This window comes from Saccopteryx bilineata, chromosome 3 (genome assembly GCF_036850765.1).
Source record: "Saccopteryx bilineata isolate mSacBil1 chromosome 3, mSacBil1_pri_phased_curated, whole genome shotgun sequence".
Classification (NCBI taxonomy): Eukaryota; Metazoa; Chordata; class Mammalia; order Chiroptera; family Emballonuridae; genus Saccopteryx; species Saccopteryx bilineata.
In genome coordinates, this window is record NC_089492.1 from 106850553 (window position 1) to 106866291 (window position 15739).

The 15739-nt window shown below is 35.7% G+C and overlaps 1 protein-coding gene and 1 non-coding gene across 23 annotated transcripts in view; both read right to left on the bottom strand.

Annotated features, from left to right (window-relative positions):
* Positions 1-15739, bottom strand: part of NRXN1 (neurexin 1) — a 1279091-nt gene that overhangs the window by 485465 nt on the left and 777887 nt on the right. The gene's annotated exons all lie outside the window — the stretch shown is intronic.
* Positions 9541-9656, bottom strand: LOC136332386 (small nucleolar RNA SNORA30/SNORA37 family). Its single transcript, XR_010730655.1, has one exon. It is a non-coding gene; the product is annotated as a small nucleolar RNA SNORA30/SNORA37 family (small nucleolar RNA).

Consider the following 15739-nt stretch of genomic DNA (forward strand, 5'->3'; position numbering starts at 1 on the left):
AGGAAAGAAAAAAAAACACTTTTCACCTACATAGGCATAGTAGTGAAAGAATAGAATGCACACAAATAAAATAAGAAGGTATTAATGAAATAGTAGGTAAAAATGAATGACAATTAGATTTACAAATGACTTCTAAACAACATGGAAGGAAGAGGACAGTGGGGAAACATCTTCAAAGTATGAGACAATAGCAGCTCTATCACAACTGCTATATTCAGTGAAAGAATCTTTCAAAATAAGGTTAAAATAAAAAAAATTTTCAAAGAATTTTAAAACATGAGAGAAGCAATGACCAAAAGACCCTCACTAAAGAAACTGTTTAAAGACTGAACATCTGAGCCTGACCTGTGGTGGAGAAGTGGATCAAGCATCGACCTGGAAAGCTGAGGTCGCAGGTTCAAAACCCCGCAGTCAAGGCACATATGAGAGTTGATGCTTCCTGCTCCTCCCTCCTTGTGTCTCCCTTCTCTCTCTCTCCCTCCCTCTCTTTCTCTCTCTCTCTCTCTCTCTCCTCTTTCAAATGAATAAATAGAATCTTTTAAAAAAATAAAATAAAGACTGAACATCTGAAAAAAAATCTCCCCCACAAAGGTCTAAAATGAAAAAAGGAAAGAAAAGAAAATAGTATATATCAGAGCAAATCTAAAGAAATATTCTTTGAAAATACAAACTGCATCTAATTTATATGGTTAACAAAACTAAAATTAAAGCAAACAATTGGAGGTTATTCTAAGGAATTCATGATGAAAATGAATGGATTCAAAGAATCTTTATTTATCTCAGAAGATATTAGTTAATTCTAGACAGTGTAACCTTAAGTATGACTGTTTTGTATTTAATTAACTTCAAGGTAGAAAAGTATTTTTTAATTTTATTGAATTTATTGGGTGACATTGATTAATAAAATAATATAGGTTTCAGGTATACAATTCTATAATACATCATCTTGAACTATTGTATTGTGTGTTCACTACCCCAAGTCAAGTCTCTTTCCATCATTCTTTATCGCCCCTTCACCCTCTTCTATAAGATATTATTTCTTAAAAAAGATATCAAAATTTGAACTATAAAGGGAAATGCTTATTTTTATTACATTAAAATAAAAAACCTTTTACCAAAATATACCATAAAAAGTAAAATTCAAGCCACAAACTAATAGAATATATCTAAAAAAATATAATGAACTCTTAAGAATCAATAAGAATAAGAGAAATTAATAGAAAAATAGAACTGATATTTCACAGAACAAACACAGACAGCCAAGAAACATGTGAAACCATGAACTACTTACTTACTTAACAAAGCAATCCAAATTTAATCGCAATAGCATACCTTTGCACATTCTCCAGATTGGCAAAACTTAAACTTAGATGAGTACACATAGCAACGAGGGTCCTTGTACCCCAAGGGGAGAGTGTGAATGGTAAACAGTTTCACTGGGAACATTAGCATGTGCATTTCTTGTCCGTTATATGTACTCCACCAACCCCACTCCCATGTCTATTTGTTAGAGAAATTCTTGTTTTTTAGCCATAGTAGCACACAAGAAGGTTCAACGAGCACTATTTATAAGAGAAAAAATTCATAACCACCCAAATATCTACAAGTGCTAGAATGAGTAACAATATTGTGGTTTATTCATTCAATAAATGAAAGATCAAACAAATAAAAGAATATAAGCATGGTTATTCCATTTATATAAAATTCAAAACCAAGCAAAACTGAATAATGCTCCATTTAGTGATACATAGATATTAAAATATTGTAAAAAGTTAGGAAATCATTAACACAAAATTCAGGATGCAACTATCTCTGGGGAAAAGAGAAACACATATAGTGTTTCAAGTATTGCTAGTGATTTGTTTCCGAAGTCATCAGAAAGTATCGGGTGCAGATTTTTTATAATTATACTTCAGCCTGTAACATGCATTATCTAACTTTTTGTATGTAAATATTTCTAACTATAAAAGTACATTTCACATTATTGACTGTAATTTAATAATTGTAACTGACAATTTTAAATTCAGAAGATCAGCTTTTACTTTAAACTAAAAATATTTTAAATTTGAGGGTTTTATCAAAAACCACATTTAAAAATACATAAAAATTTTGGTGAAATTGAAAATGCCTCGAGTCACCACTTTCAGAGTGTCAGTAGGATAATAACAACTGGTGTCATACCAACTGAGAGTTGGAAATGTCTGTTTGTTTAATTATTTTACTTTGTGGTCAGTTTTATAGCATTTCCTCATCATTAATTATATATGCAGATGCATTATGCAAAATGAAAACAAATAAAATGCAGCATCAAGTTCCAGTGGCTCATGCCACAGTCATTTTTGAGTGTCTAATAATTATTCAGGGACTGCACTGAGCTATTCCGATCTTAAACTCTTTTCTCTTCAAAATGACTAAATTCTATTACCACAAAGAGAGGAGTCCTTGACTGACTGGACCAGCAGCAAAATCATTTGTTCTGCTCCAAAAGGAAGTTCCTCCTCTCTGTTACTTACCCTTTTCTCCACCCCAACTAGCTTTTATCAAACTTACTACTTTATAAGAAAATAACTCAAATGATAAAACTAATTTACAAAGTGAATTGTGTAATTCAACCCACTTCCATTCATTCACCTACACTTACAGAAGCACCCACATAGAACTGTGTCAGGGTTGAGCGAAGAGAAGGCATACTGTCTTAGAAATGCAGGGAAGACCCCAAGCCTGGAAGCTGAGATTTAGTCAGAGCCGCTGCTTTGGGCCCAATCCTATAGAAATCCCATGGATCAACCAGTAACCTCCCCTCATACTCACTGACTCTATCCCCACAGCACTAACTTCACTACCCAGGCACCTCTTTCCTAGTCTCCTTCAGTTCTAACAAAAGTTACAATCTTTTCTTTTAGAAATACAATATATTACCCTGGCCAGATAGCTCTATTGGTTAGAGTGCCATGCCCAAGTGTATAGGTTGCCAGTTTGATCCCTGGTCAGAGCATATATAGGAACAGGTGGGTGTTCCTGTCTTTCTCTTCCTTTCTCTCTTTCCCTTCCTTTCTCTCTCTAAAATCAATAAAATAAACATTTTTTTAAAAAACCAGAAATACAGTGAAGTCACTTTGGCAAGATCCAGCTCCTCTTTTACCCAGAGGACAAAGCACTGCAGCAAAAGGAGGTATTCAGTTTCTAAACAATATAATTCAATCTACAATCTTCCTGCAATGGTGGAGCTTTCTTACCTTCTCCATCACATCCCCACCCTCTTCCCTCCTCAGCAAGCTTTTCCTCTATTCACGATTATTCCAGACTGATGGATAACTTAGAAATTCACAAGCAAAATATTTCTATTGCATTCTAAAATCACCATTTAGAGCAACTAACAATTCTAAGCTGGAGGGTCTATAATTATAGCAATTCACTCTCCTTTAGTCAGAAGAAAATATCAATATTTTAATAAGAATTCACTGAATCTTATACCCGTGTCTTATATCTAGTATGTGATTAACATTAGGTTAGTCGGGAGTTAGGGATGGGTTTGTTGAATAAAGGAATAGAAAAGAAACATAGCACCTGACAATAAGTAGGTTATAATTGAGGAGACCCACATTTGAAGAAAATTAGGTAAAACATGAAAAACAATAAAGTGCCAAGTAGCCTGGCAATGACATGAAGTGACAGAAGTTCAAAGAAGAGACAAATCAGCGCTATCAGTTGTATTAAGGAAAGGCTTCCAAGAGGAAATAAGAACAGCATTAAGGTTTAGGGAATGAATGAGTGAGCAGGAGCAAAAAAGTCAGGAGAGTTGGAAGGAGGGTATTTTGGCTGTAGAAACAGAATATGGAATTAAATTCAAGAATGGAAGACAAGCAGGGGCTATGACCATAAAATGCGAAGTGGAGTTTAATGTCTGAAGCCAGTAGCTTCTCTGATGAGGATATACAGAGAGGGGCCCTGGATACCCAGATGTCAGGCTGTTTTACCCATTCAACTAATGTAATGCCATCTGATTCAAACAGCAATGGTCTGTAGTCTTCTATCCTCTGATAATTGGCTGGCAGCACACATCTTCTGCATGCCAAATTATGGCAGCCCTGAAGTTGTATAGAAAAATCTGGGATAGCAAATTAAGTCCTCACCATCCTGAAAAAATACTAGGCATCCAGGACTGATTATTGACAACTAAAAAGCTGGGGAAGCAAAGAAAAAATTATCATCTTCAAAAAGCCAAAGTCCCAAAGCCAGAAACCATGTAAAAGTTAATATTGGGCAGTCTCATTGAAACAAAAGCATTCTTTGGCATCTAGCCATGTACAAGTCCAAGAGGCAGCATTGTATTTGGGCAAACCAGAATAAAATAGAAAATGTGTAGCTGGAACACTGGACATATCCAGTAACACCCAGAATGACACTGTCATCAGTTCGAAACATATTGGCTTCCTGTCTATCGGCCTAAATCTAAGAAACTGTGGAACTAATAGAGATTATTATGTTATTGATTTTGGTGTGTCCTATGAAGACAAGGAGTGAACTGAGATTTGTTCACATATAAACTGAAGTTCATATCTAAAGCACAGGAGGACTTACCTTTACCAGTCTGTGGACCAGTGACACAATTTATAACTTTGAACTTTAAATAGTTTAAACAGCACATAAATGTATAAAGGTGGGGTGAAAAAAGGAAGACATAGTTACTAAATAAAAATTTATTTGGCTTTCTTAAGTAATAGTACTTTTTAATAAATAGGAAGAATTGAATATTGACCACCCCTTTAAAGATAGCAAATGGAGAAGCATGGTGCTTCTTGTCCGACTTTGTTTTCCATTGGGAAAAGTAACAGGGAACAGAAGTGATTAACCTCACTTTTTAGAAACTATAATAATACTGCCTTCAATTTCACAGTAATGACAACGTGATGATATCCTATTTCATAATAAAATAATAGAGACGAGAATAAAATAACTAGGCCCTGGCTGGTTGGCTCAGTGGTAGAGCGTTGGCCTGGCGTGCAGGGGTCCTGGGTTCGATTCCCAGCCAGAGCATACAGGAGAGGCACCAATCTGCTTCTCCACTCCTCTCCCTCTCCTTCCTCTCTGTCGCTCTCTTCCCCTCCCACAGCCGAGGCTCCATTGGAGCAAAAGATGGCCCGGGCACTGGGGATGGCTCCTTGGCCTCTGCCCCAGCGCTGGAGTGGCTCTGGTTGCGACAGAGCGATGCCCGGGATGGGCAGAGCATCGCCCCCTGGTGGGCATGCCGGGTGGATCCCGGTAGGGCGTATGCGGGAGTCTGTCTGACTGCCTCCTCATTTCCAGCTTCAGAAAAGTGCAAAAAAAAAAAAAAGTGCAAAAAAAAAAAGAATAAAATAACTAAAAGTAGGTTGTGTCTATGAAAACATATGCCAGATGTTACGTCGCATTACTTAAAAACATTATCTCATATACATTTTGCATTTCCTATACTATATAAGTATTGTCTTCATTTTACAGATGAGAATTGGCCAACTTATAGATGAAGCTTAACTCAGTAGTGTGACCCACCCATGGCCACAGAGCTAAAAAATGATAAAGTTACCAAAGAGGCAGGTCTTAAGTCATATATTAAATTATGTGCTATATTTATTCCTCTACACGCTTATTGATTAATTAATTGGGTTTACTCTAGAGGCTGAGCCCTGACTGCTTAGCCAGCTGCTATATCAAGGGCAGTTTCAGAGCCACTTGCCCTTTATCACTGCAGCTGTGTGACAGAATAACAGCCTCAAAACAATTGTTTAAAAGGAAAAAAAAACTACTCCAAACAAGTACTCCTTAATTGTTTGTGTGCTGTAGCAGGGTACAAACAGAAGAGTTGGATTTAATAACTTGGCCAATCAAGAACCAATCTGCTCAATTACATATTTAGTTTTTAAGGTAAGGTGTTTTTAATATACTTGATCACTAGAAGATACTGTCTTCAGTAGAAACACACATTTTAAATAAGGAATTGACAACAGTGATTTCTTACACAAGGAGTTTTTCAAATGATAACTCTTTGAGAATTATGCTACCCTATAACTATGAAAAACTCTCTAATCCATCACTAGATCTGACAACTAATAAGGATGAGTAGAAGCAAGGTATAAATTTAAATATAGATTCATTCCTTGCCTTCACCAAAGATTTACATCTAAGTCAATGTTGTATTTCATGTCGTTCATTCCAAATTATACCAAATGGTAAATCCTGAAAATTTAAATTCTAAAGCTACAATCTAAAATTTAAACTCATGAGGTTAAATTTTAAAGGCCACTATTAGCCCTAAATACACTCCATTCCATGATACCATTGTTTCATCTGTAAAACATTCAATATTAATCAGCCCAGTAACATTTCAAAGCACATTCTAAAATGGTGATATAGAAATAATTTCAGTATTATTTTTCATTAATAACTGTCCTTTTGAAAAGTAGAAATAATTTAGCTGTGTGATAGGCTATATTAGAATTTAGTAAAATGCAAGCATAAAAAACTGTTAAACAATGTTCTTCCAAGATTCAGCTCATAGGTAACTTCCTCTACAAAACTTTAAGAGAAACCTTCTTCTACCCTATTAACATAACCCTTTGAGGTCACGGTATCCTCTACAGTTATCCAATGCCTGCCACTGCTCAAATAGCACATTGTAACCACAGTTCTCAAACTATGTCATCAGCAGAATACCTTGGAGTACTGGTTAAATACAGACTGCTGGGTCCCACCCTTAGAGTTTCTGATTTATTACGTTTGAATGGGACATAAGATTTTGCATGTAACAAGTCCACAGGGAATGCTGATGTTGCTGGTCCAGAGAGCACAGTTTAAGCCATTGCTTTTATAGCGTTTCAATTTTAAAATCTGCCTCCCACTATGAGACTAGAAGCAGTGAAATATAGACATGGTGCTTGGCGCATATTAGGCACTCAGTACATATTTCTAGATAAAAGGATGCAAAGGGGCCTCTGCAAATGTTTGAGAGAGGACCAAATGGAAGGTGGGAAGGCTGAACACTGTGGGTTGCGAATAATGAATGTAGGTAGCATGTATGGAAACTTTCCTCATAGCCTCACATTTTATTTACACCACTGGGAAGTCTATATTTTGACTTTATAAATGGTTTGATGATTAGTATTATAATTTAAAGAAAAATGCCATGTTTAAAATCAACACTTGATCTAGCTCCCTCTAAATCCTCTTCCAGAATATGCCTGTATGTACTGGTTCATTAAGCATATATTTAGCAAACATTACTATATGCAAGTCAATAAATACAAAAGCATGAAAAAGAAAAACAGTCCTTCGTTTTAATAAAAAGAGATCCAATGAGTAGTAGCATACAATCCAAGTATGCTGAGTACCAACTGCCTGAAACAAAGCATTGTTCTAGAAACTCAGAGTCTGAGGAGTTATGAAAAGAGCTGGTAAACCACAGAGATATAGAAGGCTGAAGCCAAGGAAGGGAGGTTTGGAAACATAAGACTTGGGATTTGAACTATTTGAACTTACTTTGGTGGGAATGAGAAGCAATGCTTTAGTGAGACTAAACTTCAGGCAGGCTGTAGGCTTGAGAAGACTAGAGGCAAGAGCACCACTAGTGAGAAAGCTATTGAAATGGTCTTTACAAGAGGTATTGGGATCAAACCAGGTGTGGAAGTAGGAGAGGAATACTAAGAAATAAAAGTCAGCAATAGGGCAATTGTCTGAATGTAGAGCCAACAAGAAAAGGAGAAAGTAATTTAATTTAAAGGCTTTGAGACACAGGGACCAAAAGGAAAGAAAAGGAAAGGGGGGGAAAAAAGAGAAGAGAAAACAGCGGGAAGGAAAAGAAAAGAATGTCATTTAACAACTTCAGAGGCTAAGATGACAGTAAATTTACTTGAAGCTAATGAGTCTTAAGCATAGGTCATTCACTTTTACAATCTTCTCTCAAAGCCCCGGGTGGGGGACACTTTAGGAGTTGTTCACCTAGCCATGTAGTCTTATTAAATTTATAAAAGTCTTTTCTAGCTCTACTGTTTAAGCTTCTATCTCTTTCTACCCAAACTTTGCCTTGTTAATACTTCCCTTCACACTAGTTGCACTGAAGGGGTGGTGGTCATTTCTATGTAGCATTTGATATTCCTTTCCTCAGCTGACACTTTGTGAATTGCACCAGCTCTCAGTCCCTCAAAATCTAAACCTGACCCTGTAGGAAAAGTTTTAGTTGTGGGGAGGGTGTGCTCACTTTTATTCTTGGACTTTGATGCGCTTCCCTGAAATTCAGGTGGAAAATGTCCAGTATGGGTTTATAAATCCAACCAAATATTCAAGTCTGAGAAAATAATGAGAATGGCTGACAAAATCTCCAAAAAAGAAGATAGACAGAAGAAAGAGGCCCAGAATGGAATTTCTGCACTCTGATGGCCAAGAGAAGAAGAAAAAGGGAGATGACGGCACAGTCAGCATGGAAAAGAAACAGTGCAGTTTTGTGAAACCAATGTCAAGGGAAGATGAATCATAACAAGGTAAAGATGTAGACAGGACCCTGTGCTGAAAAGACCAGAAAGAATGGTGCTGATATAAAGCCATTGAATCTGCAGCTTTTAGATGGACTGGTCCTACAGATTGGTGATCACTGGAAGGAAAGATGTGAATAGACAGGGAAGATGTTTGCAATGTCCTTCACCAGGTCCCACAGGAAGAGATAAAGAAGAGCAGTTTTTCTAACCTCACTAAAGGGGAGTAGGACTAAAATTTGATGGTGCCCTGGTGACAAGCAATTTACATATCCATTCAAATAACATAGAAAGGTGAGTTAATATGATTCCCACTACACAGATGAGTAAACTTGTCCAAAGTCATACCACCAAGCAGGACTGGAATTCAAATTCTGGATTTGCCTAACTCTAAGTTCATTGCCTTATTCTTATAGCACATCTTAATAGCACTGTATCTATCTGTCCTCACTAATATTAACAGTATTATTCAAATAAATTACCTGGAATTTAAAATCAGAAGCTTGATTCTAATTTTAGGAACATTTTGACATTCCACTTCAACTTGGATAAATGCCTCATAGAAATTAATACTAGAAAATGTACACTCCTGCTACACTAATATTTTATATATTTGTTATGTTTTATTTTAAAATTAATTTGATAAAATTTGTGAACATGTTAAAAAAATGGTGATTTTGATATATTATTTTTCCTTCTTCACAGTTTTCTTAGTATTATTGTTTTTGTGACAGAGAGAGGGCCAGATAGGGACAGACAGACAAGAAGGAGAGAGATGAGAAGCATCAATTCTTTGTTGCGGCACCTTAGTTGTTCATTGATTGCTTTCCCATATGTGCCTTGACCATGGGGCTACAGCAGACCGAGTGACCTCTTGCTCAAGCCAGTGACCTTGGGCTCAATCTGGTAAGCCTTGCTCAAACCAGATGAACCCTCATTGAAGCCAGCGACCTCAGGGTTTCAAAGCTGGGTCCTCTGCATCTCAGTCCAACACTCACTGCACCACTGCTTGGTCTTTTTTTTTCTCTCTCTCTCTCTCTGAGTCATTGAGTGACAGCTGCCACTGGCAAGGATGCAATCAAGGCTTTTCTTTCAGCACCAGCTACCAAGTCTTGGCCCCACTATCTCGGGGAGGACCTGTGAAAGCACTAGCTTCACAGTTTTCTAATCTGTTGATTCTAATAAATAAAAATGATTACCATTTCAAAGAAATTAAACAAAAATCTGAAAGATTTAGCAGAAAAAGTTTATAAGTGTGATCTGTTTGAACACATTTTTAAAGAGCTTTGCTAACAAAGTAAGCATTTACTCTTCTCACTTTATTCATATGTTTATCAGTTTTCATTAAAACTATGAAGCTACATTGTCCATTTTTATTTTTCACTTGGTGCACTTATTTTAATATTTTAAAAAATATTCTATGTTCACAATCCAATTTTAATATTTATCAAATTGATCAATGTATTGTGAATATTGTGCTGAAAGATGCATTGAATAAATGCCAACAAATATACACACATATATATATATATTTTTTTTTTTTCTGACGTGAGAAGCAGGGAGGCAGAGAAACAGACTCCCGCATGTGCCCTACCAATATCCACCTGGAAAGCCCACTAGGGGGCGATGCTCTGCCCATCTGGGGTGTTGCTCCATTACAACCGGAGCCATTCTAGCACCTGAAGCAAGGCCATGGAGCCATCCTCAGCATACGGACCAACTTTGCTCCAATGGAGCCTTGGCTATGGGAGGGGAAGAGAGAGATAGAGAGGAAGGAGAGGAGAAGGGTGAAGAAGCAGATGATTACTTCTCCTGTGTACCCTGGCTGGGAATTAAACCCGGGATATTCACATGCGGGGCTGAAATTCTACCACTGAGCCAACTGGCCAGGGCAGCCAGCAAATATTAACAAGTAATTTCAACTAAAGCAATAAAACAATTATAGCATTAATTACTCAAAATGATAAGGAAATCTTACCTTTTATGACAGCATGGATGAACCTGAATATTATTATGCTAGGTGAAATAAACCAGGCAGAGAAAGAAAAATATCATATGATCTCACATATATGTGGAATCTAATGAACAAAGTGAACTGAAGAATGGAATAGAGGCAGAGGCGGGGTCACAGGGAGCAGAAGGACAGCTGTCAGAGGGAAGAGGATGAGGGGATGGGATCAGAGAAGGTAAAGGGATTACTGAAACTATATATACATAACACAGAGATACAGATAACAGGACAGCAAATCTTAGAGGGAAGGGGGGAGGGAGTTAGGGAGAGGGGGCCCAAGGGGTTATAAAAAGGGACACAGGGGTGGGTGGTGAGGAAGTTATATTCAGTGGGACACTTGAACCCATGTAAACACAATAAATTAAAAATTAATAAAAATTTAAAAATAAATAAATAAAACATACACACACACACAAAAATTTCCCCTCAGATGTTTACTGAGATTATTAGAGTGTACTTGCTATACCTAAAGACAGCAAGAGACTTATCACATATAAAATTAGAAATTACTATTAATAAGTATTTTAACTCGTTGGCTTGACCTGTGGTGGCGCAGTTGATAAAGCATCAACCTGTAACACTGAGGTTGCCAGTTCAAAACCCTGGGCTTGACTGGTCAAGGCTCATTGGGAGTTGATGCTTCCTACTCCCCCCTTCTCTCTCTCTCTCTCTCTCTCTCTCTCTCTCTCTCTCCTCTCTAAAATGAATAAAATCTCTAAAAAAGTTAAAAAATAAATATTTTAACTTCTTAAAATAACAATTTGCTATTAAATGAAAATGCAGGCTAGCAGCTGCAGATGCAGAGGTCAGATGGTTTTGGGAGAACCTGAAGCTTTACTAGAATTGAAGTTTTCACATGGAACTTTATCTTTAAATGTTATTTTGTATTACTTATAGTTGTTTTGTGTGTATTAACTTTTTAGTGAGTTAACTTCTTTAATTATACAGACTTGAAACTATCTTAACAAAAGCATATCTTTAAGCTGTTAGTCATCCTTATAAACATTAATAGTGCTTTTCATGCTGTTGGGGTCAGCTAGAATATCCACAATACAATTTTGAACACACCTAACAACATAGCTCAAATTAAAGAGATTGACAATACTGAATATAAGTGAGGCTGGGGAACAACTAGCATTCTCATATATTGCTGGTGGGACTGTAAAATCATCTAGCTACCTTGGGAAATTGTGACACAGTGTTTAGCAAAGTTATATAAATGCTTTACTCTATGTCTCACAGCTTTCCCAGTTCCAGTATGTACCTAAAAGAAATGAGAGACTATTTCCCAATTCATTAAAAAATGCTCTTAGTCATGGAAGTCCCAATCTGGACATAAACCATAATGTCAACCCATATGAGAATCATAAACAAACTGGTATATTCATACAATGGAATAGTATTCAGAAATAAAACAATCAACTAATGACACATATAACAACATGGGTACCTTTAAAAAATTTTATGTTGAGACAAAAATCGGGACACAAAAGAGATTCATTCTATGATTCCATTTATATGAAACTCAGGACAGGCAAAATCATTTATGATGACAGAAGTCAGGACAGGAATTAAGGTGGGTGGGTAAGTTTTCCACTGAGAGCCACTTCCTACAATGACAGAAATGTTGTGTTCTGGATAATGACTACATGGGGAATATACATAGGTAAAAATGATACCATCAAGTTGTGCACTTAAAATTTGTACATTTTACCATATTTAAATTATACTTCAATTATTCAAAAAGGAACATCTATAACAAGAAAAACTTCATCATGCTTCTTAATCGTATAGAGAACAGTTAGTACATGTGTATTATTATATATTTTTAGGGCTCCTATTAGTTAAGGTGAGGGGGTCAACAAGATTCATACAACAGAGGAGGCCAGCCCACAGCATGTGGGGACAGTTCTGCACCATGCCTGCAACAGAGGCAAGAAAGGACTTAATAACATATAGTTCCCTCACATCCTTTTTCTAGACTGCAGTGTTCTGAAGAACTTGGAGACTTCTAATCATTTTCTGAAATTCTATTTCAGAATCTTTTAATTCTGTTAACCCCATTTCACTCCTAAACTCCAAGACCTCACTATGCTGTTAATAGCTTCCTACACTTTACTCTGACCCAGAACTGCTTGCTTGGTCAACCTTCCAAGACATGCTGTCTCTTGTCATTTTTATCACAGTTGCCTGAGTAAATGCTGGCTTAATATTCTTTCTGCCTGTGGAAATATACAAAATGCCCAAAAATGCAGAATCATCTCCAACGGGTAAAAAGAAGACTAAAAAGGGAATGAACAATAGATAAAAATAACAATAGATTTGACTACAAGGAAAATATTAAATTCTTAGACATTAATAGCAGTAAATACAGCAAATGGTTAACAGTGTTATAAAGAATTTATACAAATCAATGTGGACAAAAGGAACATCACACTAGAAACATGGGAAAATGTACTGCATAGGCTGAATAGGCTACTTGGTGAAGTATAGTTGGCAAATCTACATGGGAAGATGTTTAAACAGAGTACAAATCAAGAGTTTAAAACAGTTAAAACATTGCAATACCATTTTTTGCCTATAAAATAAGAAAGACTGAAAGTCATTATAACCTAGGATGGTCAGTATGAGATAATCTAAAGGAATGTACTGGTGGAAAGGGGAAAAAATTCCATTTGGCATGAGTACCAAAAACCTAGAAATAACTGTAGCTTCTAACTTAGAGTTTCTATTTTGTGTACAACACAGATATTTATATACAAGTATCATTTATAATAGCAGTAATCAAATTTTTCAAATGGGAAGAATCTAAATGTCCAACAACAGAAAGATTGATGAAATAAATATGATCATATATGACATTATGCAGTCACTAAAATGTTATAATTTAGATAAAACTTAAAGAAAAAAATAAGCACCATATATTTTTAATTAAAATGGGATTGCAAAACAGCATATAAAACAGAATTCTTTTTTTAAATGTTTAAATATGTAAACAAATAACTAAAAAAACCCCACAGTTTTAATATTGCTTATCTCTGTATATTATGACTATGGATGTTGTAATTTTTTTTCTCAAATTTTTCTATGGTTTCCAAATCTTGTACAGTAATAATGATAATCAGTAATAATGCATATTATTTAAAATGCCAATTATCTCTCTAAAAGCCTTAATGACAGAAAGAATTTAAAGACATAGAAAGGCTCTCCTTTTTGTTCTGTCATTGACAATGATGAAGTATGATATTAAAACAAGGTCATGCTTTAACCTGGCATCCCTGAGGATAGTCACGTTTGAAAATCCTTCCTCCCAATACCTTTCCCCTACCTCCCCCAACCCCAACGCTATTTTCACTCTATTTAAAAAATCTTCATAGTAATATAAATTAACATTTTAAACTATCAGCTTAAGGGTGCACATAGGAATTATGGTTGCTCTCAGTTTGGCTAAATCTCGATGAAGAAAATATCTCCAAAAATGAGAGATATTCTCACACTATGAATGGAAAACTTGTTTAGTTTCTCGGAGCTTACTTACCACCATGAGAATGACATGATTTAAAATTCCTCACAAAGAATGGCTTGGGTATGGTTAGAATACCCTGACTTTGGGTAACTTATAAATAAAGCTGAGGAAAAAGCAGTACAGAGCTAGGAAAGGAACCTGGAACTGAGTATTTAACCTTCATGGGTCTCAGTGTTCATTGTAAAATTAGGGGTGGGAACAAGTTAATCTCTAAAATCCCTCCTCTTACTCCGAGTGTTTGATTCTTGAACTATATTTGTCATCCACATAAAGACAAAAAAAAAAGTAAAATTATCACCTAATAATACTGTCATCTTTAGAAAGGTGTAGGTGATTTAGGAAGAAGACCAAGAAAAAGTTAATGAAAGATGTAATGTTAAAAAAATCACAGACTATTAAAGGGGAGGAAACTTGGAAAAGACATTACACAATTTAAACATTATAAATAGGATATAATGAAATCTATACTGAAATGACACCTGCATCAAAGCTTTCTTGGTCAAAGGAAAAAGTGTTAACCATCAGAAGACATTTTTACCTGAAGGGGGGGGGAGGAAAGAAAAGAAATGACAACTTAGTTTACATTATAGACTAAAATTTTCCTTTTTAAGGGTATGGGTAATAGGATCAAAAACGTGTAAGATAAAAGACTAAAATTTTTAAATTGTGCATGTGCACATGTGCATCCACTTATATATACATGCATATAACCCTAAGAAGGACAACTCCACAGCAAAAAGACAGCTATAGGTAGAAACACCCCATTGCATTGAAAGAAGAGCTATGAATCTTTAATTTAAAAAAATTGTTTGTAGTCTACTTCCTGTATGAATACTTTTTATGTACAATAGTCCTTCCTAGGAGAAAGGCAATAGACTTAACAATTTGTTAGTGTCCTTGTTAATATTCTATTAAGAGCAATTGATCACTAATGTGTCATCAGGTTTAGGATAACTTCTCATATTATTTTCCCTAGGGACTTCCCTGTGTCCTATGGATATAAAGCAATTGCTTTCTAATTATTCATTAGACAATATGTGCTGAATGCTTCTAAAGAGCTAGGTAAAAGCCAGCCATTGAAGATACTTGATAACGGTGTAAAGTTGTATGCCTTAAAAAGTTGCCCAAGAACCATTTACATTAGACTCTTTGAAACTAAATATTTAGAAATGCAAATTCTTGAGTCCTACCCCAAAGTCATTGAATAGACTCCCTTTGGGTGCAACCCAGTCATCTGCAGTTTCAATAAACTGCCTAGGTGATTCTGATGAAGTCTACATTTTAAGAATCATCAGCTTATACCAGTTTAAAGTATGGCTATTTCTTAAGTAAATGGTTTACATATTTTATTAAAATGTCTTTATTCTTCCTAAATATAATTTATGTTACACTCTACAAATATTATTTCATTTAGTCCTCACATAACATAGTTCAATAAGGACAGTAATTGTCATTTTTTATCCCATTTTAGAGAAGCTATCTAGCCAGGGACTGGTAGACTGTGACTTCAAATTTCATGCTCTTTCAACATACAACAAATTGTAATAAAAACTATCAAGATTCTAAAGAATGAATTTCTAATGGTGGAATCACAGGCAATGGAAGAAACATTTAGATGGTTCAGGCTATTCATAGGACTCAAAAGTCATACCATGTTGACTACAGATAGCTTTAAAGTCAGTTCCAACTAACAGTATA